Genomic DNA, 13,118 nt, shown 5'->3' on the forward strand with positions numbered 1-13,118 from the left:
AGATGGAGTTATAGGACTGGTAGGAGATGGAGTCACAGGACTGGTAGATGGCGTCACAGGACTGGAAGGAGATGGAGTCACAGGACTGGTAGGAGATGGAGTCACAGGACTGGAAGGAGATGGAGTCACAGGACTGGAAGGAGATGGCGTCACAGGACTGGAAGGAGATGGAGTCACAGGACTGGTAGGAGATGGAGTTATAGGACTGGTAGGAGATGGAGTCACAGGACTGGTAGGAGAGTCACAGGACTGGTAGGAGATGGAGTCACAGGACTGGTAGGAGATGGAGTTATAGGACTGGTAGGAGATGGAGTCACAGGACTGGTAGGAGATGGAGTCACAGGACTGGTAGGAGATGGAGTCACAGGACTGGTAGATGGCGTCACAGGACTGGAAGGAGATGGAGTCACAGGACTGGTAGATGGCGTCACAGGACTGGTAGGAGATAGAGTCACAGGACTGGAAGGAGATGGGGTTATAGGACTGGTAGGAGATGGAGTCATAGGACTGGTAGGGGATGGAGTTATAGGACTGGTAGGAGATGGGGTTATAGGACTGGTAGGAGATGGAGTCACAGGACTGGAAGGAGATGGGGTTATAGGACTGGTAGGAGATGGGGTTATAGGACTGGTAGGGGATGGGGTTATAGGACTGGTAGGAGATGGGGTTATAGGACTGATAGGAGATGGAGTCACAGGACTGGTAGGAGATGGAGTCACAGGACTGGAAGGAGATGGAGTCACAGGACTGGTAGGAGATGGAGTCACAGGACTGGTAGGAGATGGGGTTATAGGACTGGTAGGAGATGGAGTCACAGGACTGGTAGATGGCGTCACAGGACTGGTAGGAGATAGAGTCACAGGACTGGAAGGAGATGGGGTTATAGGACTGGTAGGAGATGGAGTCATAGGACTGGTAGGGGATGGAGTTATAGGACTGGTAGGAGATGGGGTTATAGGACTGGTAGGAGATGGAGTCACAGGACTGGAAGGAGATGGGGTTATAGGACTGGTAGGAGATGGGGTTATAGGACTGGTAGGGGATGGGGTTATAGGACTGGTAGGAGATGGGGTTATAGGACTGATAGGAGATGGAGTCACAGGACTGGTAGGAGATGGAGTCACAGGACTGGAAGGAGATGGAGTCACAGGACTGGTAGGAGATGGAGTCACAGGACTGGTAGGAGATGGGGTTATAGGACTGGTAGGAGATGGAGTCACAGGACTGGTAGGAGATGGAGTCACAGGACTGGAAGGAGATGGAGTCACAGGACTGGTAGGAGATGGAGTTATAGGACTGGTAGGAGATGGAGTCACAGGACTGGTAGGAGATGGAGTCACAGGACTGGTAGGAGATGGGGTCACAGGACTGGTAGGAGATGGAGTCATAGAACTGGTAGATGGGGTCACAGGTCTGGTAGGAGATGGAGTCACAGGACTGGTAGGAGATGGAGTTATAGGACTGGTAGGAGATGGAGTCACAGGACTGGTAGGAGATGGAGTCACAGGACTGGTAGGAGATGGAGTCACAGGACTGGTAGGAGATGGAGTCACAGGACTGGTAGGAGATGGAGTCACAGGACTGGAAGGAGATGGGGTTATAGGACTGGTAGGAGATGGAGTTATAGGACTGGTAGGAGATGGGGTTATAGGACTGGTAGGAGATGGAGTCACAGGACTGGTAGGAGATGGAGTCACAGGACTGGTAGGAGATGGAGTCACAGGACTGGTAGATGGCGTCACAGGACTGGAAGGAGATGGAGTCACAGGACTGGAAGGAGATGGGGTTATAGGACTGGTAGGAGATGGGGTTATAGGACTGGTAGGGGATGGGGTTATAGGACTGGTAGGGGATGGGGTTATAGGACTGGTAGGAGAGTCACAGGACTGGAAGGAGATGGGGTTATAGGACTGGTAGGACATGGAGTTATAGGACTGGTAGGAGATGGAGTTATAGGACTGGTAGGAGATGGGGTTATAGGACTGGTACGAGATGGGGTTATAGGACTGATAGGAGATGGAGTCACAGGACTGGTAGGAGATGGAGTCACAGGACTGGTAGGAGATGGAGTCACAGGACTGGTAGGAGATGGAGTCACAGGACTGGAAGGAGATGGGGTTATAGGACTGGTAGGAGATGGGGTTATAGGACTGGTAGGGGATGGGGTTATAGGACTGGTAGGAGAGTCACAGGACTGGAAGGAGATGGGGTTATAGGACTGGTAGGACATGGAGTTATAGGACTGGTAGGAGATGGAGTTATAGGACTGGTAGGAGATGGGGTTATAGGACTGGTACGAGATGGGGTTATAGGACTGATAGGAGATGGAGTCACAGGACTGGTAGGAGATGGAGTCACAGGACTGGTAGGAGATGGAGTCACAGGACTGGTAGGAGATGGAGTCACAGGACTGGAAGGAGATGGGGTTATAGGACTGGTAGGAGATGGGGTTATAGGACTGGTAGGAGATGGAGTCACAGGACTGGTAGGAGATGGAGTCACAGGACTGGTAGGAGATGGAGTCACAGGACTGGTAGGAGATGGAGTCACAGGACTGGTAGGAGATGGGGTTATAGGACTGGTAGGAGATGGAGTCACAAGACTGGTAGGAGATGGAGTCACAGGACTGGTAGGAGATGGGGTCACAGGACTGGTAGGAGATGGAGTCATACAACTGGTAGATGGGGTCACAGGACTGGTAGGAGATGGAGTTATAGGACTGGTAGGAGATGGAGTTATAGGACTGGTAGGAGATGGGGTTATAGGACTGGTAGGAGATGGAGTCACAGGACTGGTAGGAGATGGAGTCACAGGACTGGTAGGAGATGGAGTCACAGGACTGGTAGGAGATGGAGTCACAGGACTGGTAGGAGATGGAGTCACAGGACTGGAAGGAGATGGGGTTATAGGACTGGTAGGAGATGGGGTTATAGGACTGGTAGGAGATGGAGTCACAAGACTGGTAGGAGATGGAGTCACAGGACTGGTAGGAGAGTCACAGGACTGGTAGGAGAGTCACAGGACTGGTAGGAGATGGAGTCACAGGACTGGTAGGAGATGGAGTCACAGGACTGGTAGGAGATGGAGTCACAGGACCGGTAGGAGATGGAGTCACAGGACTGGAAGGAGATGGGGTTATAGGACTGGTAGGAGATGGAGTCACAGGACTGGAAGGAGATGGGGTTATAGGACTGGTAGGAGATGGAGTTATAGGACTGGTAGGAGATGGGGTTATAGGACTGGTAGGAGATGGAGTCACAGGACTGGTAGGAGATGGAGTCACAGGACTGGTAGGAGATGGAGTCACAGGACCGGTAGGAGATGGAGTCACAGGACTGGAAGGAGATGGAGTTATAGGACTGGTAGGAGATGGAGTCACAGGACTGGTAGGAGATGGGGTTATAGGACTGGTAGGAGATGGGGTTATAGGACTGGTAGGAGATGGAGTCACAGGACTGGTAGGAGATGGAGTCACAGGACTGGTAGGAGATGGAGTCACAGGACCGGTAGGAGATGGAGTCACAGGACTGGTAGGAGATGGGGTTATAGGACTGGTAGGAGATAGTAGTATTATATCTGCGCACACTATTGCACACTATTAGCACACTATTAGCACACTATTGCACACTATTAGCACACTATTGTACACTATTAGCACACTATTGCACACTATTGCACACTATTAGCACACTATTACACACTATTAGCACACTATTGCACACTATTAGCACACTATTGCACACTATTAGCACACTATTGCACACTATTGCACACTATTAGCACACTATTAGCACACTATTGTACACTATTAGCACACTATTGCACACTATTAGCACACTATTGCACACTATTAGCACACTATTGCACACTATTAGCACACTATTAGCACACTATTGCACACTATTAGCACACTATTAGCACACTATTGCACACTATTAGCACACTATTGCACACTATTAGCACACTATTGCACACTATTAGCACACTATTGCACACTATTAGCACACTATTAGCACACTATTGCACACTATTAGCACACTATTGCACACTATTAGCACACTATTGCACACTATTAGCACACTATTGCACACTATTGCACACTATTAGCACACTATTGCACACTATTAGCACACTATTGCACACTATTAGCACACTATTGCACACTATTAGCACACTATTGCACACTATTGCACAATATTAGCACACTATTAGCACACTATTAGCACACTATTAGCACACTATTGCACACTATTAGCACACTATTAGCACACTATTGCACACTATTGCACACTATTAGCACACTATTGCACACTATTGCACACTATTAGCACACTATTAGCACACTATTGCACACTATTAGCACACTATAGCACACTATTGCACACTATTAGCACACTATTGCACACTATTAGCACACTATTGCACACTATTGCACACTATTAGCACACTATTGCACACTATTAGCACACTATTAGCACACTATTGCACACTATTAGCACACTATTAGCACACTATTGCACACTATTAGCACACTATTAGCACACTATTGCACACTATTAGCACACTATTGCACACTATTAGCACACTATTGCACACTATTGCACACTATTAGCACACTATTAGCACACTATTGCACACTATTAGCACACTATTGCACACTATTGCACACTATTAGCACACTATTGTACACTATTAGCACACTATTGCACACTATTAGCACACTATTTCACACTATTAGCACACTATTGCACACTATTAGCACACTATTGCACACTATTAGCACACTATTGCACACTATTAGCACACTATTAGCACACTATTAGCACACTATTGCACACTATTAGCACACTATTGCACACTATTGCACACTATTGCACACTATTAGCACACCAGTAGACCATATTGTAATATTAATTGCACACCAGGAAACAGTTATCTTGCTTCTTTCTTATTTTATTCCAATACACAGAAAATGGCTGCGCAGTTCGGCACATGCATCCTTGTATAACACTTCATCCATAGAACATATACCATAAGGGACGTTTCGGTCTAGTACGACTGGTATCTGCAGGGTAAATATATATTGCAATAAGTATACATTATATTGGAGAAATTATACAATTGTCACATCCTAATTACATCATAAACATATTATGGCCCAGAGACAGTTTTAGAATAAATCAAAACGTCTAGATGGTTGGAGTGGCATCACAGGATATCTCATATTTGGCCAGGTTTAACATGTTGGTCGTGATTAGTATACACATATATTACGCGGTTTCTCTACAGTAGTTCTAATGGTATACTGTAATATAAGTTGTATCACTATGTCTGAAATATATGATCCATATGGTGGCTATCCAAGTTAGTACATAAAGCACAATGTTGTTATACTCACACATTGGTGGGTGGTAGGAATAAAGGAATGCCTGGAAGGATGAAGAATGAATATAGAGATAAGTCTCCTGTGAAGAAATCAGAAGTGAGAGGGAGAAAAGAGTCTATGTACGGATGGTGCGGTCTTACCATGTGTCTTAGGTGTAGCAGTCGCGGCCGGAGCGGTCATTCCTGCGTGACGTCTCCGCGTCACCAGTCGGCACATAACGCGCGTCCTGGTGACTTGTGCGTTCCAACTGATTCTGACATGCGCACTCGTGATGTTGTGGCTGAATCGCCACCTATGTGTTGATAAACAAATGCAAATATATAAATAAAGGTAATTACAGGGGAACTATGTGTCTGAACTCTATGTCATCATCTTATATAATCATGTTTGTATGTAGATTAACGTTTATAAGCTGATACTAGTGTTTTGTAATGGAAAACAGTATATATGATGAATGTAATAATGTAATGTAGTATATAGATAGATAATATTATTACCAATAATACCAGTATATAGGAAATATCACCATACATATTACCGCCATACTGTTACTAACCAAATCCTGTATACTGAGATCAATATTGCCAATAATACCAGTATACAAGGGGCAAATATTATATAGTCATATAGAGGTAGCCCCAGCTCTACACAGGCTCTATACACCATATACATTACCGTGCAGGTATATCAAGTGACTCACAGGGGACGTCTTCTCTGATTGGAGTTCTTCCCGTTTCATCTTCTCCATCTGTCCTGGGCTGTCATGAAAACTTCTCTGAGCCACGAATCCACAGAATCTGCCAGACAGACATATTAGGCTCCTCACTCACCATCCTCATCTCTATACACACTGCACATCTGTATGGGGCCATTTACACCTTCATTTAGTGGGTAGGCTGACTCTATGTGACCCCCTTATAGTATATGCCCCCCTCTGTGTCGTCCACTATAGTACATGCCCTATTGTATACACCCCCCGTGTAATCCGCCTTATAGATGCCCCCCCTCCCCGTGTTATACTACTACCCCTTTCATCCTCCTGCCCCTCATCATCATACTACAACCACCTCCATCATAATAATACTACCCCTTCATCCTCCTGCCCCTCCATAATCATGCTACTACCCATATCATCCTCCTGCTCCTCCATCTTTATAATACTACCCCCTTCATCCACCTCCATCATAATACTAATACCCCTTCATCATCCTCCTGCCCTTTCATCATCATACCACTACACACTTCACCATCCTCTTGTTCCATCATACCACTACACCCTTCATCATCCTCTTGTTCCCTTATACCACTACACCCTTCATAATCCTCTTGTTCCTTCATCATCATACCACTACACCCCTCATCATCCTCTTGTTCCATCATACCACTACACACTTCACCATCCTCTTGTTCCATCATACCACTACACCCCTCATCATCCTCTTGTTCCATCATACCACTACACACTTCACCATCCTCTTGTTCCATCATACCACTACACCCCTCATCATCCTCTTGTTCCTTCATCATCATACCACTACACCCACCATCTGTATTTAAAACAAAAAACGCTATATTCACCTGTATGGTTTCCCAGCACTCCTGTCCCTGCTTGCATGAACAATGCCACCTGCGCTGGCGAGGGCGGGGCTTCCCACGACGGGGGGCGGGGCCTCCCGGGACATGGTTTTGCCGGGGCTGTTTCCTCAGAAGCTGTTTCCTCAGAAGCTGCCATAACAGGGGCTTATGAGGATGCAGCACTGGAGGCTGCCGGAGATGCAGGTGATGCTGAGGCTGCTGGCAGGGCCGCGGAGGTGCCAGTGACTTGCTGCTCAATGCTATCTGGAACAGACATATTTAGCGCGGAAGCTGTAAAACTGTAGGAGGCTGCTGAAAGGGGGCTCCGGTGATGATCTCAAAGGTATTCGGGCTGCACGGGACTTGTAGTGCGCCGCTAAGTGGACTTGAAGTCACAGAGAGGATTAGCAAGATGGTGACGTTGGAACTTCCAGTGAGGGTCTCTTGTCTTTTCTGGTTCTGCCGATAGGTGTAGCTGACATGTTGACAGGCTTTTACTAAGGACCCCCCGGTCTTTAGTGCAGTCTTCCCTTGGTTGTGTTGGCGGCATAGATATAAAGTGGTGGCATAGATATAAATTGCAGGATACAGTTCCGAAACAATAAAGATGGCTCCCGCACTTTGAGTCTCACAGCTAGGACAATTATCTTCGGGGCACTTATTTTCTGGGCAATGGTGGTTTTGGTGGTTAGCAATTTGTAATCCGCTTTGGCGGTTGAAAGTACACAGTTCCTGATGATCTTTACACAGTATAACACACACTGTACACAGTTCAACACACACCGAGGTTTGAATCCTGTTTGTGACGCCAATTCTGTGGTGTACGCTCGACCGGTCACTTGCTAGGTGGTATCAAAAAGAAATTTGGCCCAGGCACCGCTTTTCATCGGAGTGCCGACCTTTTCCAGATCACACTTGCTAGGTGGTAACGTGTGACGCCACCTCTATGGTGGTTGGTCAGAATATAGCTCAGCCAGATGTTAGGTTGTTGTGACACCAGTGCTGGTTGGGCACACAGGTATGGGGGCACACCTGCTTTTATTTAACAGGGCCTGGCTATATCCTTGCCCCTGTGGTCAGTAACCTTCTGGGATGTGAGGGGGTCCGTTCGGTGCTTATCATGGTGGTCCGGAGTGGAGTTATGACCTACACGGACTATTGGTACCGCCACCCACAGAAAGGGGAGATGACCCAGGCCCCAGACCTTTTACCTGGGATTAGCAGAGTGGTCAGAATTTTCCGATTACACCTGTGCTACGAGATAGAGTACCTAGGCTCCGAGCAACTTTGCTCTATCTGGATCAGTTCCTTTCTTCTGCTGGACACTGTCCTGCACTTTTAGACTGGTTCTCGGCATAGGTTGGGGTGATCCCTGACTTTAGTGCAGTCACCACTGCATAGTGTGTGGAAGTGCTTGTTTCAAAAAAGTGTTAAAGTGTCTCATGTGAGTCCGCGTACTGCAGAGACCAAGGTGTGGCTACACTTCTTCTCCTCATGTGACTTCCTTCTACAGCAGTTATAAGGTGTGCTGTGAGTGGGTGAGAAGAAAGAGAAGGATAGGGATAGGAGGAAAAGAGAAAGAACTCCAATTGGTGCACAGATCCTAAAACAATAACCTTTAGTTACATCCAGACACATAATACACATAACAGCGACATTTAGTGGCAAAACATGGGTACTACTTCATTACCACTTCTACTTAAAGTACAGACTTTTGTGAAGAATATAACACCCATGGTGGGACACCAAACTTTCTCCTGGGGGACCCATCATCTTACTGGGGAAACCTACCTACCTACTGGGAGACCTATCTTCTTACTGGGGAAACCTACCTACCTACTGGGGAAACCTACCTACCTACTGGGGAAACCTACCTACCTACTGGGAGACCTATCCAATTAATGGGGAAACCTACCTACCTAATGGAGAAACCTACCTACCTACTGGGGAAATCTACCTCCTTACTGGAGAACCTGCCTGTTTTGGGGGAAGGGTGCTGATTCTTTTGGGTGGGGCACACTGGTTCTGGGCCACTCCTTCAGTATTACGGGTCTGAGTCTCCTCCAGTAGTAAAAATGGCAGTCATGTCACGTCCGGTTTATACCCATCACTTCTTTCACGATTCCGCTCCCTGTATGGCGATAGCTTAGTGGTGTAGCCGAGAAGATGTGGTTGTCAGGACGGAGTTGTCATGTCTCAGGTGTGTAGGTGTCCAACCATGAGACCTGATCCCAGGTGAGTCCTGTCTAATCTGTTACCTGGAGGACATTTTCCATTATAACCTTACTGATTCCTGATATATATCTAACTCATCCTTGGAAGCTATAATGTACACACATTTCTACAAAGCGTCTACAGAATCTTGTTAAACATCATATATATATATATATATATACAGTATATATATATATATATATATATATATATATATATAGAAAAGTACAGCCATGGCTGTTGTATATATCATTCATGGAGAGCTGGTGTATGATGATGTCACTGTAATATATCACTTATATGTGGGGAGCGGTGATGTCACTGTAATATATCACTTATATATGGGGAGCAGTGATGTCACTGCTGTAATATATCACTTATATGTGGGGAGCAGTGATGTCACTGTAATATATCACTTATATGTGGGGAGCGGTGATGTCACTGTAATATATCACTTATATGTGGGGAGCGGTGATGTCACTGTAATATATCACTTATATGTGGGGAGCGGTGATGTCACTGTAATATATCACTTATATGTGGGGAGCGGTGATGTCACTGCTGTAATATATCACTTATATGTGGGGAGCGGTGATGTCACTGCTGTAATATATCACTTATATGTGGGGAGCGGTGATGTCACTGTAATATATCACTTATATGTGGGGAGCGGTGATGTCACTGCTGTAATATATCACTTATATGTGGGGAGCGGTGATGTCACTGTAATATATCACTTATATGTGGGGAGTGGTGATGTCACTGTAATATATCACTTATATGTGGGGAGCGGTGATGTCACTGCTGTAATATATCACTTATATGTGGGGAGCGGTGATGTCACTGTAATATATCACTTATATGTGGGGAGCGGTGATGTCACTGTAATATATCACTTATATGTGGGGAGCGGTGATGTCACTGTAATATATCACTTATATGTGGGGAGCGGTGATGTCACTGTAATATATCACTTATATGTGGGGAGCGGTGATGTCACTGTAATATATCACTTATATGTGGGGGGCAGTGATGTCACTGTAATATATCACTTATATGTGGGGAGCGGTGATGTCACATGACTCATGTCGGTGATATATATCCTTCCATAAGTTCAGCTGACGGCAGCTATTACAGGTGGCGGGTGATGTACGGGGTGAGCGGTCAGGGTCACATAATGAACAGGTTCTTTTATCATTGGATTTGCAGTAATTTCTGAGCCGCTTCCAATGAATTATTGATTTTCATGATCTGTAAACAGACAATAAAGGTGCAGAGATTAAGGGTCTCAATGTCACCAGCTGGAAGACCCCCGGAGCCTGGAAGAGCTTCACACCAGTTCTACCAGGACCCCCAAGAGTGTACAGGGTGATCAGTGGGATCAGGAGTGTACAGGGTGATCAGTGGGATCAGGAGTGTACAGGGCGATCAGTGGTATCAGGAGTGTACAGGGTGATCAGGAGTGTACAGGGTGATCAGTGATATCAGGAGTGTACAGTGTGATCAGTGGTATCAGGAGTGTACAGGGCGATCAGTGGTATCAGGAGTGTACAGGGTGATCAGTGGGATCAGGAGTGTACAGGGAGATCAGTGGTATCAGGAGTGTACAGGGTGATCAGTGGTATCAGGAGTGTACAGGGTGATCAGTGGTATCAGGAGTGTACAGGGTGATCAGTGGGATCAGGAGTGTACAGGGCGATCAGTGGGATCAGGAGTGTACAGGGCGATCAGTGGTATCAGGAGTGTACAGGGGGATCAGGAGTGTACAGGGTGATCAGTGGTATCAGGAGTGTACAGGGTGATCAGTGGTATCAGGAGTGTACAGGGTGATCAGGAGTGTACAGGGGGATCAGGAGTGTACAGGGTGATCAGGAGTGTACAGGGGGATCAGGAGTGTACAGGGGGATCAGGAGTGTACAGGGTGATCAGGAGTGTACAGGGGGATCAGGAGTGTACAGGGGGATCAGGAGTGTACAGGGGGATCAGGAGTGTACAGGGGGATCAGGAGTGTACAGGGTGATCAGTGGTATCAGGAGTGTACAGGGTGATCAGGAGTGTACAGGGGGATCAGGAGTGTACAGGGGGATCAGGAGTGTACAGGGCGATCAGTGGTATCAGGAGTGTACAGGGGGATCAGGAGTGTACAGGGGGATCAGGAGTGTACAGGGGGATCAGGAGTGTACAGGGGGATCAGGAGTGTACAGGGGGATCAGGAGTGTACAGGGCGATCAGTGGTATCAGGAGTGTACAGGGGGATCAAGAGTGTACAGGGTGATCAGTGGTATCAGGAGTGTACAGTGGGATCAGGAGTGTACAGGGAGATTAGTGGTATCAGGAGTGTACAGGGTGATCAGTGGTATCAGGAGTGTACAGGGAGATCAGTGGTATCAGGAGTGTACAGGGAGATCAGTGGTATCAGGAGTGTACAGGGTGATCAGTGGTATCAGGAGTGTACAGGGTGATCAGTGGTATCAGGAGTGTACAGGGTGATCAGGAGTGTACAGTGTGATCAGTGGTATCAGGAGTGTACAGGGCGATCAGTGGTATCAGGAGTGTACAGGGTGATCAGTGGTATCAGGAGTGTACAGGGGGATCAGTGGTATCAGGAGTGTACAGGGGGATCAGTGGTATCAGGAGTGTACAGGGTGATCAGGAGTGTACAGTGTGATCAGTGGTATCAGGAGTGTACAGGGTGATCAGTGGTATCAGGAGTGTACAGGGGGATCAAGAGTGTACAGGGTGATCAGTGGTATCAGGAGTGTACAGGGTGATCAGTGGTATCAGGAGTGTACAGGGGGATCAGGAGTGTACAGGGTGATCAGTGGTATCAGGAGTGTACAGGGGGATCAGTGGTATCAGGAGTGTACAGGGGGATCAGGAGTGTACAGGGGGATCAGTGGTATCAGGAGTGTACAGTGGGATCAGTGGTATCAGGAGTGTACAGGGTGATCAGTGGTATCAGGAGTGTACAGGGCGATCAGTGGTATCAGGAGTGTACAGGGAGATCAGTGGTATCAGGAGTGTACAGGGTGATCAGTGGTATCAGGAGTGTACAGGGTGATCAGGAGTGTACAGTGTGATCAGTGGTATCAGGAGTGTACAGGGGGATCAGTGGTATCAGGAGTTTACAGGGGGATCAGGAGTGTACAGGGTGATCAGTGGTATCAGGAGTGTACAGGGGGATCAGTGGTATCAGGAGTGTACAGGGGGATCAGTGGTATCAGGAGTGTACAGGGGGATCAGTGGTATCAGGAGTGTACAGGGTGATCAGGAGTGTACAGTGTGATCAGTGGTATCAGGAGTGTACAGGGCGATCAGTGGTATCAGGAGTGTACAGGGTGATCAGGAGTGTACAGGGCGATCAGTGGTATCAGGAGTGTACAGGGAGATCAGTGGGATCAGGAGTGTACAGGGTGATCAGTGGTATCAGGAGTGTACAGGGGGATCAGTGGTATCAGGGGTGTACAGGGTGATCAGTGGTATCAGGAGTGTACAGGGTGATCAGGAGTGTACAGGGCGATCAGTGGTATCAGGAGTGTACAGGGTGATCAGTGGGATCAGGAGTGTACAGGGAGATCAGTGGTATCAGGAGTGTACAGGGTGATCAGTGGGATCAGGAGTGTACAGGGAGATCAGTGGTATCAGGAGTGTACAGGGAGATCAGTGGTATCAGGAGTGTACAGGGTGATCAGTGGTATCAGGAGTGTACAGGGTGATCAGTGGTATCAGGAGTGTACAGGGTGATCAGGAGTGTACAGGGTGATCAGTGGTATCAGGAGTGTACAGGGGGATCAGGAGTGTACAGGGTGATCAGTGGTATCAGGAGTGTACAGGGGGATCAGGAGTGTACAGGGTGATCAGTGGTATCAGGAGTGTACAGGGGGATCAGTGGTATCAGGAGTGTACAGGGGGATCAGTGGTATCAGGAGTGTACAGGGGGATC

General features: G+C 47.4%; 1 protein-coding gene across 2 annotated transcripts in view; it reads left to right on the plus strand.

The window, feature by feature from the left end:
* The window catches only part of LOC138771066 (nuclear receptor subfamily 1 group I member 3-like), a 30,974-nt gene that overhangs the window by 1,688 nt on the left and 16,168 nt on the right, over window positions 1-13,118 (plus strand). The window contains exon 2 of one of the 2 annotated variants that reach the window (XM_069950503.1): window positions 4,970-5,072. The exons of the other annotated variant lie outside the window; for it this stretch is intronic. The gene's annotated coding sequence lies outside the window, so the exon portion shown is untranslated. The remainder of the gene's footprint in view (window positions 1-4,969; window positions 5,073-13,118) is intronic. 2 annotated transcript variants of the gene reach the window in all.

The sequence above is a fragment of the Dendropsophus ebraccatus genome, chromosome 13 (assembly GCF_027789765.1).
Source record: "Dendropsophus ebraccatus isolate aDenEbr1 chromosome 13, aDenEbr1.pat, whole genome shotgun sequence".
NCBI classification, from domain to species: domain Eukaryota; kingdom Metazoa; phylum Chordata; class Amphibia; order Anura; family Hylidae; genus Dendropsophus; species Dendropsophus ebraccatus.